The sequence below is a fragment of the Lipophrys pholis genome, assembly GCF_963383615.2.
Source record: "Lipophrys pholis genome assembly, chromosome: 17".
In the NCBI taxonomy this organism is placed as follows: Eukaryota; Metazoa; Chordata; class Actinopteri; order Blenniiformes; family Blenniidae; genus Lipophrys; species Lipophrys pholis.
In genome coordinates this window covers 22,757,657-22,769,250 of record NC_137643.1, presented here as the reverse complement: position 1 = coordinate 22,769,250, position 11,594 = coordinate 22,757,657, and positions in this window count along the sequence as shown.

The following is an 11,594-nucleotide window of genomic DNA, read 5'->3' as shown; positions in this document are numbered from 1 at the left end:
ATATACAACTTGGTGTGTGTGTGTGTAGAGATAGAGAGAGAGAGAGAGATAAAGAGAGAGAGAGAGAGAGGTGGAGGGAGGGTGTGGGACGGGTGATGAAACTACAAAACAAGAAGGCGGATCACAATAAACTCCAATCAGAATGGAGGTTACCAGAGAGCAGGAAGTCTGTCCTCGGTCTCCACCAGGTGTTGGAGAACAATAGAACATAAAAGCCAGTCTTTAGCATCTACTTCCTGTGTGTCTCCGTTAAAGGAACATTTGTAGAATGAGTTGATGTGAAGGTGATTTGCTTTGTAAAACGAGTTTGGTGAGGACATGGAGAGGCATTTTTGGTTGGCCTCAAAGAGGTTCTGGGGTACTATCCTCTGGAGGTGGAAGGAACACTTGAAGATTTCCTGAACCAACTGGACATGCTTTCCTTACAGGAGGCGGGGCCTGAGGGCTCCGGTGAGGCCTCGTCCATTTCCCTAGTGGAAGTCACCAGGGTGGTCAAAGAACTCCTTGGTGGCAAGGCCCCAGGAGTGGATGAGATACGCCTGGAGCTGCTGAAGGCCCTGGATATTGTGGGGCTGTCCTGGTTGATATGCCTCTAGGATCACATGGACCTCGGGTACAGAACCATCTGACTTGCAGACCGTGGTGGTGGTCCCCATTTTTAAAAAAGGGGACCAGAGAATATGTGCCAATTATCATCACACTTCTCAGCCTCCCTGGGTAAGTCTATGGGGGGGTACTGGAAAGGAGAGTCTGACCGATAGTCGAACCTCAGGTAAAGGAGGAGCAATGCGGATTCCGTCCTGGCCGTGGAACAACGGAGCAGCTCTTCCCTCTCTCATAGATTATCAAGAGGGCATGGGAGTTTGCCAATCTAGTTTGGTGGACTTGGAGAAGGCTTATGATTGTGTACCTCGAGATGTCTAGTGGGAGGTGCTAAGAGAGTATGGAGAACCAGAACCACTGCTCCGGGCAATCCGGTTTTGTACTCCCAGTGTAGGAGCTGCGTCCGTATATTGGCATTAAGACAGACTTCATGGTGGGCGTTGGACTCCGCCAGGGCTCTGCCTTGTCACCCCTTTTGTTCATGATATTCATGGACAGGGTGTCAAGGCACAGCCAGGAGCAGGAGGACATCATGTGGGGGGGCCGGAGGGTGACGCCTCTGCTCCTTGCAGATGACGTCCTTCTGGCGGCGGTGCATGAGGGCCTCCAGCGCTCACTGGAACGGTTCACAGCTGCATGTGAAGCGGTTGGGATGCGGACCAGCACCTCCAAATCTGAGTCCATGGTCTTCTCATGGAAAAGGATAGCATGCCCTCTCCAGGTAGGGGGGGTTGGACCTTCCCTAGGTGGAGGAGTTTAAGTATCTCAGGGTTTTTATCATGAATGATGGGAGGAGGGATCGTGAGATCAGCCACAGGTTCAGACAGGTGGGTGCAGTAATGCAGTTGTGGGACAAAGTGTAATTTTGGTCAGGAGATGCTTGGGGAACTCATGCAGGCAGGTGGGGGGCAGCTAGGGGTCCTTGCGGGTCCATATCGGAGCGTGCCTTGTTGAGCGCAGCATGTTGAAGCGGTGTCTCCTGTTTTGCAGTGCTATTATTGTGGCTAATAAAAGAAAGGAAACTTCACTCTACCGGGCTCATTCATCCAACCTTTTGTGCTACATTTGGGGGCTCGTCCGGGATGGATGGAGCCTGTTGAGAGTGTTTTCTCCGGACTCTTTGTCGGATAACTCCACCGCTGACGGTCCGCGCATTCAGAAGGGAGGCGTGGCCACGCAGCACACGGCACGAGCAAGATGAGCCTGGAAGAGTCAGCAGAGCAGCTTGCGCAGCAGCTATGGACCCTGAAGCTGGGTGAGCTCAAAGAGGTGTGTGTGCAGGCCAAAGTAGACTATGGAAGAGCAGCAAACAGGCGGACAGTGATATCAACCATTATGGAGTCAATAGACGAGGCCATGGAAGAGGAGGAAGACGAGGTGGCTAAACAATATTTGGATACTTTGCTAATGCTTTCCAAGGCAAGTCCAGCTGAAACTAATTCTACAGTAAAGGAACAACTTCAGGAAAGCAACCAAGCACCTGTAACTGAAGGACAAAGGCTGAGTGATAAAGTAAGTTTACTACAAAATGTGCCCTCAGTCCAGACAAGCACCAGTCTGCCCACGAACAGATTACAAGAAGTCACAATAAGAAGAGAATTTAAGATCAGTGGACAGATTGGGGAAAAAGGACAAAAAGATAAGCTTTCCTTTACAAACTTAATGCACCAAATTGAGAGAGGCTTATCAAAGGGGCATAGTGAAGATGAAGTTGTGGAGGCTGTAGTAAAAGCCATCAGCCCAGGCTTAAGTCTGCGAGACATGCTTGAAGTTAAAAGTGACCTCAGTCTGGTGCAGTTAAAGACAATATTAAAGGGTCACTTTAAAGAAGATAGTTCGATGGACTTGTATCACAAGCTTGTAAACGTCACTCAGGACAGCCGTGAATCTCCCCAGAACTTCCTCTTCAGAGCTATCGAGCTAAAAGAGCGACTTCTCCTTGCTGCAAAAGAATCGGGTTCAGATGATCAGTACAGTCCAGATGTGATACAAAGGAAGTTTCTAAGGTCTGTCAGCACAGGACTTGTCAGTGATCACATAAAGTTCCAGCTCAAGCCACATTTAGATGACACCACAGTGACAGATGAGACTCTCATTGAGAAGCTGAATGAAGCAGCGAGTGTAGAGTCAGAACGCCAGTCGAAACAGCGTAAAAATACTGTAAGTCGAGCTCCAAAAGTCAACGAGCTACAGACAGAAGCACAAGCAGGCTCAACTCAGAGTAGTTCCAGTTCAGAAATGAGAGTGGGGGTGCAGGACCAAAAAGACGTTGTTAAACCAAAAACACGTAAAACTCAAGCACCTGACAACTCGAGAGATACTGAGTTATATGAGACAGTGCACCTACTCAGAGAGGAAATGGCCGACATCAGGAAAAGTCTGCAGGGCCGCCAGCAACGTGCAACTCTGAGCCAAAAACGCACCCAACGCAGAGTCTGCGCAGCATGTGAAGACAGTGGACAGAGCGATCAATGTGAACATTGTTTCAAATGTGGATCTAAAGGACACTTTTCAAGGGGATGCAGAGGAGCTCGGGGAACAGGCAACCGACCAGAGACTGTAACTGTCCAACCCCACAAGGTGGCGCCAACCTCAAGGAAATCCTCTGAAACAGACAGTAAGGTGCAAGAGCTGCTATTAGATAGAATAAGACGACTTGAAGCTCAGTTACAAAACAGCAACAGTACACACCAAGGGGTGGGTGCCACTTACACCAATTCCATGACCTCACGTCGTCAGGCTAAGCTGCATGCACTTATTGGTAAGAAGTGTCTAGTTGACTGTTGTTTCGAGGGAGTACCTACAAAGGCATTATGGGACACCGGTTCGCAGGTAACGATTATCAATGAAAGTTGGTGTAGTACATACCTTCCACATATTGAGACACGCAGCCTAGAAGAACTTCTGGATGAAGGGGAAACACTCATTGGGAAAGCTGCAAACCAAACAGTCATTCCTTTTTCAGGTTGGATAGAGTTAAAGTTCATGCTAAATCCCTCAAACCAATTCTCACAAGAACTGCTTGTCCCTGTGTTAATCTCAAGTGAGCCAGGTGTCGCTGAGCCGCCCATAATTGGTTATAATGTCATTGAACAATTAGTCAAAAATGGGATGGAGCAGTATCCAGAGGTTACCTCAGCATCAGTACAGGAAGCATTCTCATTGGACTGCTCAAAAACTGAGATATTTATACAGCTCGTGAAGAAATGTGATGACGACGTGAGAGAGGGAGTAGTGAGAGTAGGGCAACCAAGAGTAACTATTCCCCCAGGTCAAACTCAGCTGGTGAGGTGCAGTGTACGCAGACCCTGTGCAGATGGACAAGACGCCTTGTTTGAACCGGTAGATGGCTCAAAGTGGCCAGATGGACTGACTTTATCAGAGGCAGTACTAAGTTTGCATAAGGGAGGCTGGTCAAAGGTTTCTGTGCCTGTGACAAATGAAAGTAGTCGGAATATTACTCTCATAGCACGGACTGTATTAGGCCAGCTCCAGCAGGTTAAAGCTGTCTACCCAGCAAGCGCTCAACCTCTGCAGGCAGGACAACTGGAAGGTGCTCATTCACCAAGTGCTGAAAACAAGGAGGATAAGGTAACAACTGACACAGACAAAAACAATGTACAAGAAAAACAACACCAAGAAAAGGAGCTTTGGGACCCACCTGTGGCCCTCGACCATCTGACACCAGAGCAACAGGACAAGGTCCGCATAGTGTTGAGGGAGGAGTGTCATGCCTTTTCTAAAGGAGATCAAGATGTTGGCTGTATCCCTTCATTAAAACTAAAAATTAGGCTCAAAGACACTACTCCTGTCACGCGTACCTACACCTCAGTTCCCAAACCACTACACAAAGAGGTAAAGGAATATCTAGAGGATCTTCTGAATAGAGGGTGGATACAAAAATCACGCTCTCCTTATTCCTCACCACTGGTTTGTGTCCGCAAAAAGGATGGGACGCTCCGCCTTTGTGTGGATTATAGGGAACTAAACCTTAAGTCCATACCAGATCGACACCCCATTCCCCGTGTGCAAGACATTCTCAACAGCTTGTGTGGTAGTGCATGGTTCTCTGTACTGGACCAGGGAAAGGCCTACCACCAAGGGTTCTTGGAGGAAGACAGTAGGTCGCTCACCGCCTTCATAACACCTTGGGGCCTTTATGAGTGGTTAAGGATCCCCTTTGGTCTCGCCTCAGCCCCAGCAGAGTTCCAGCGTAGCATGGAGGAGTGCCTAGCAGGCTTGAGAGATGACACATGCCAGCCGTACCTTGATGATAATCTCATTCACAGCAAAACATTTGATGATCACCTACAAGACCTGAGAGCAGTACTGCGCCGCTATCAACAGCATGGTGTCAAGCTAACTCCGAGAAAATGTGAGGTGTTTAAAGACAAAGTCAAGTTCTTGGGAAAGATTGTGTCCAAAGATGGATATACTATGGACCCAAAAGAGTTAGCACCTGTACAAGCTCTGAAGGATCGCAAACCATCAAAGGTGGGCGAGCTGAGAAAGATTTTAGGGTTCATCTCATATTATAGACCCTATATTCAGAACTTCTCACGAATCGCCAAGCCACTGTACAGCTTACTGTCATCTGAAGGCACACCCAGAACACTCCCACGCAAACTTGAAATGAAAAGAAGAGCGAGGAAACAAAACCTGACCAATCAGTTATCCTCAAGTCAGCCTATCACGTGGACGGAGAAACACCAGTCTATACTTTGTGAACTAATAGACTACCTACTGCACCCACCCATACTAGGTTACCCTGATTTTGAGGAACCTTTTATACTGCACTGTGATGCATCTCAAGAGGGTCTTGGGGCAGTACTCTATCAAAGACAGCAAAGCAAACTGGTAGTTATTGGTTACGGATCCAGGACCTTGACCCCGCCAGAAAAGAACTATCATTTGCATTCTGGTAAATTAGAATTTTTAACAATGAAATGGGCCATTTGTGAAAGGTTTAGGGAGTACCTTTATTATGCACCCTCTTTTGTCGTTTACACCGACAATAACCCCCTAACCAATGTCCTGTCATCTGCTAAACTCAATGCCACAATGCATAGGTGGGTAGCTGAACTTGCTGACTTCGAGTTTACGATTAAGTATCGGCCAGGGAGATCAAATGGTGATGCTGACGGGCTGTCACGAATGCCTCTTGATATGGACCAGTATATGTTCACATGCTCCAAAGAGGTAGGGCCAGATGTTATAGCTACCATAACCCAAGCTGTACACACAAAGTTCCAAAAACATGAGCCATGGATGTGCCCAGTCACAATCTCCACCGCCTGCTCACAAAGTGACTGTGTAACCTTTTCCAGAGCCACCATCTCAGAGCAAGATCTAAAAAAAGCTCAAGAAGATGATCCTGTCTTTCAGAAAGTCAGAAATTACATTATGTCAAAACAGTGGCCACAGAGTAAGGAGAGAGGACAGCATGAGGATTTAACAGTACTGAAGAAGGAGAAGAAGAAACTGTTTATTGAGAATAATGGACTCATTTACAGAAAAACGGCTGCTGGTTCCCAACTGCTGCTGCCTAAAGTATTTCACCCTCTCCCTCTTCAAAGAGCTACATGAAGAAATGGGTCATCTTGGGGCAGAGCGAACACTGACCCTAATTCGAGACAGATTCTTCTGGCCACACATGCATCGTGACGTGAACCATTATGTGACTAAGGTATGTAGCTGTCTCAAACGTAGGCGCCCTAACAAACCCACCAGAGCACCTTTAACCAACATAGTAACAACTTACCCGTTTGAGCTTGTTTCAATTGATTTTCTGCATCTCGAGCCAAGCAAAGGAGGTTATGAGTATGTGCTCGTGGTCATGGACCATTTTACAAGGTTTGCCCAGGCCTATGCATGCACCAACAAATCAGCAAAAACTGCAGCAAGCAAATTGTTTGGAGATTATGTGCTGAAGTTTGGATTCCCCACTAAGCTGCACCACGATCAAGGCAGGGAGTTTGAAAATAAGTTATTTCACAAACTCCAGGAGTACTGCGGCATTCAAGGTTCCCATACGACGCCATACCACCCGTCCGGGAATGGCCAGGTGGAAAGGTTTAATCGCACACTACTCTCCATGCTAAGAAACCTGCCAGAGAAATCTAAAGTTGACTGGAAGAGCTCGTTGGATAAAGTGGTGCATGCGTACAACTGTACGCGAAATGAGGCAACTGGGTTTTCTCCCCATTTTCTACTCTTCGGTAGGAGTCCCAGGCTGCCCATTGACATCATGTTTGGCTTGACCCCTGGTGGTGATGAGGAAGACAGCACATCACACAGCGAGTATGCTGACAAGTGGCGCAAAGGCATGCTGGAAGCCTACAAAATTGCGTCAAAAAGTGACAGCAAAGGACAGATCAGATCAAAAACATACTATGACAGAAAAACTTATGGTGCAGAGCTTCAACCAGGCGACAGGGTGCTGGTGCGCAACTGTTCTGAGCGAGGTGGCCCGGGTAAACTCAGGTCTTACTGGGAGGAGAAAGTTCACGTTGTTGTTCAGAAGAAACCTGACGTTCCGGTTTACGTGATAAAGCCAGAGAGAGGTCCTGGAAAAACACGTGTTATTCACAGGAATTTGTTGCTGCCTTGCGACTACCTGCCCATTGAAGAAGAGGTTGGACCAACCCGCACCAAATCTGCTAAGACTAATTACAGTGTAAGACACGGAGAAGATGAGAATTCTAGCTCTGAGGATTCTGATAATGGAACGGAGTGGCGAGCGTTCATCTCAAGGCCAACCAGGAGTCAGTTGAGAGCAAATGCAGAGGAGTTCCGCACACAACCAACCCCTAGACATCACGACATGAGTATCAATGAGGAACCTCTAAGAGATTACTCCGAGGCCGCTCCAGAGGGTCTTGGATGGTGATAACAACGCCAGGTCCGAGTCGGAGGAGCCAGTCCAGGGTGAGGCCCAGGGGAGTCCTACAGCAGTCCAGAGCCCTGGAGCATCATCTGATGAAGCAGACGAGGACACTGGACTCCAGCCAGCCACCTTCAGATATCCTTTCAGATGCAGAAGGCCGCCCAAGAAACTCACATACAACACTTTAGGCCAGCCTTCTCTTACACATAGAGACGTGTGAAGACGCTAGTGTGATAGTTTGTTAGTTCACTCTTGTTCCAAATTGAGTTAAGTTAAATGTTAAGACACATGCACATTGGCCGCTCATTGGCAACTTTGATTATTTAGGATACATTCACACAGCCTTATTATAGAATACAAGCATATCACATGTATATGGGTAATAGCCTTATAAGCTTGTAACATGAGCCATAGCTTAGAGTACAAGAATCATCTTTCAGTGGAGGTGTCTTGCCTGTGAGACAGAGCATTTCTTAGACATCGCCCGGCCAGTGGTGTCTTTCTGTGAACATGGTGGAAAAGGGAGATATACGCCATGCGGACTGTTGATGGACTTTCGATGCCTCCTTACAACAAACTGACTCCCACTCTTATAACTGGCTCTGAAGTCGAAGACTTTTTTTTTTTGTGATGGGCTGTGTAATGTCGGGACGCCATTTGTTTTGCAGGGGAGAGTGTGGGACAAAGTGTAATTTTGGTCAGGAGATGCTTGGGGAACTCATGCAGGCAGGTGGGGGGCAGCTAGGGGTCCTTGCGGGTCCATATCGGAGCGTGCCTTGTTGAGCGCAGCATGTTGAAGCGGTGTCTCCTGTTTTGCAGTGCTATTATTGTGGCTAATAAAAGAAAGGAAACTTCACTCTACCGGGCTCATTCATCCAACCTTTTGTGCTACACAGTCACTGTACTGGACCGTTGTGGTGAAGAGGGAGCTGAGCTATAAAACAATGCCCCCAGTTTACCGGTCGGTCTACATCCCCACCGTCACCTGTGGTCATGAACTTTGGTTCATGAACAAAACAATGAGATCACGGGCATAAGTGGCCGAAACGAGTTTTATCCGCAGGGTGGCGAGCGTCACTCTTTGTGATAGAGTGAGAAGCTCAGCCATCCAGGAGAGACTCAAAGTCGAGCAGCTACACCTCCACATTTAGAGGAGTCAGTTGAGGTGTTTTGAGGGCTTGAGTGGACCGGTTTCAGCAATGAGAGATCAAAGTCAAAGTAACTTTATTGATACCCGTAGGTAGATTTTTTGTGCAGCAGAGAGGGCATCTGACAGTATATACAGATATATTAAAACGCAGGACAGACATGGAAAGTAGGATGGATTTTTAAGGATGTCGACAACTTCAGCCTCACCACTGCCGGGTTGATGATTTCCTCAATCTCAAAGGGACCGATGAATCGAGGCCAGAGTTTGCGGGACTCCACCTGGAGGGGGAGGTCACGGGAGAAGAGCCATACTTTCTGTTTGTTGTGATATGAGCGAGCGGTAGACCTCCGACAGTCAGCCAGTCTCTGGTTGCGTGCCGACGATCAAACCAAGGCGGCCCTAGTCTCCCTCCAAATCCGCCGGCAACATCTAAAATGGGCTTGCACAGAGGGCACAGCAACGTCCTCCTCCTGGGTGGGAAACGGGGAGGTTGGTAATCAAGGGCTGCCATAAACAGCGACACACCAGTGGCCGAGCAGGTGAGGGAATCTTGAGCGTACTCCACCCATGGCAACTGTCAGCTCCAGGAAGATGGATTCCGAGCTGTCACACACCGCAGCGCAGTCTCCAAGTCTTGGTTGGCCCTCTCCGTCTGACCGTTGGTATGAGGGCGATACTCTGAGGAGAGGCTGGGAGAAGTTCTGAGAGCTTTACAGAAAGCCTTTCTATACCTGGGACGTGAACTGCTGGCCTCGTCAGACATAACATCCAGGGGGATCCCGTGCAGCCGATACAAATCCCTGACCATCCGATCCGCAGTCTCCATAGCTGAGGGCAATTTAGGGAGAGGGACAAAGTGCACGGACTCGGAGAAGCGGTCCACAATAGTCATTATTACTGTGTTACCTTTGGAGGGGGGGGGATCAGTAACAAAGTCGATGGCAATGTGGGACCAGGGCCGGCAAGGGATGGGTAATGGATGGAGCAGCCCCGCAGGAGGTTGGTGGGATGCCTTGCTTCGGGCACAGACGGAGCAGGTAGCCACAAAGGTTCGGGTGTCCCGAGACATGGAGGGCCAACAGAAACGCTGCCTCAGGAAGGAAAGGGTTCATTGGAAACCAGGTTAATCTGGAAGAGTGCCCCCACTGAAGAATTTTGGATCTCATAGGCTCAGGAACAAAGAGACGGTTAGCTGGAGCATTACCCGGATCGGGATGAGTGAGCAGAGATTGTCTGACCTGACTCTCGATGTCCCAGGAGGCGAACGCGACCATGCAGGTGGAGGGAAGAATGTTCTATGGCTCCACCTCCGTCTTCTCTTCTGCTGGGACAGGGCGTCGGGCTTCGTGTTTCGGGATACTGGCCGGTAGGTAAAGGTGAAATTAAACTGCCCCATAAACAACCCCCAGCATGCCTGCCGGGAGTTTAGTCATTTGGCGGTCTGAAGGTAGGACAGATTGTTAAGGTCATCCCAGACCACGAACGGTTGGAAAGCACCCTCCAACCAGTGCCTCCACTCTTCCAATGCCAGCACCACTGCCAGCAACTCTCAGTTACCGACATCATAATTCCGTTCAGTCGGAGTGAGGCGTCTTGAAAAGAAGGTGCAGGGGTGCATACTAGAATCCTCGGCGCGCTGGGATAACACCGCTCCCACGCCAGTGTCCGAGGCATTGACCTCCATGATGAACTGCTTGAAGGGATCAGAATGGCACAGCACTGGGGCCTGGGTAAACAGTTGTTTGAGTGTGCTGAATGCCTGTTCGGCCGCTGGTGTCCACTGAAAAGTGATCGAGGTGGACCTGAGTTGAGTGAGGGGGGTCGCGACCATGCTGTAGTTTCTGATGAACCACCGGTAAATGTTGGCAAACCCAGGGAACCGCTGCAACTGTTTTTGAGTAGTCGGTCTGGGCCAGTCCACCACTGCTTGGACCTTGTCCGGGTCCGCCTTCACCTGTCCTTCTTCGATGATGTACCCCAAGAAGCTCACCGAGGTCGCATGGAAGACACACTTCTCTGCTTTCACAAGCAACCCGTTCTCCAGAAGAAGCTGTAGAACTGCCTGGACGTGTAGAACATGCTCCTCCTGGTTGCGAGAGAAGGTCAAGATGTCGTCCAAGTAAACAAAGATGAACCGGTTCAGCATGTCCCTCAGCACATCGTTGACCAGGTGCTGGAACACCGGGGGCGCGTTTGTGAGTCTAAAAGGCATTACTAAATACTCAAAGTGCCCGAGGGGAGTTTTAAACGCTGTCTTCCACTCATCACCTTCACGGATCCGAATACGGTGAGAAGCGTTTCGGAGGTCCAGCTTGGAAAACACAATAGCGTCATAGTGCGGCTGAAAAGCAGAGTCCATCAGAGGCAGGGGGTACTTATTATTCTGGGTAATATTGTTAAGACCTCGGAAGTCAATGCATAGCCATAACGTACCGTCCTTTTTAGCCACAAAAAAGAACCCGTTTCCCAATGGAGATGATGATGGACGGATCAGGCCGGCTGCGAGGGACTCGTGGATGTACTTCTCCATGGTTTCTCTCTCTGGACGGGACACATTATACAAGCGGCTGGAGGGAAGTGGCGTCCCCCAAAGAAGCTCAATGGCGCAGTCATATGGTCGGTGAGGGGGAAGGGAGGTGGCCCACTGCTTACTGAACACCTCTAATATTCCAATAATCGGGTCCAGCCCAAGTATTTTGTCCGTCTTGGTGTCACTCAGCTTGAAATTTGCCAGGAAAACCTGTCCGTTGTCCGCGTTCGGCAGGTTGTCGCTCATTTAGGTGCGTTTACAGTTAAATATGTGATACATATATACGATCACGAAATATACGATCACCCCGCCGATCTAAAAAAAAAAAAAAAAACGCGGTCCGCAACGTCACCTAATAACCAGAACAATCACAGACTAGAAGCTCCGGTCGAGCTGCAGAAGGTAGAAGCAGGCGGAGCGGGGCC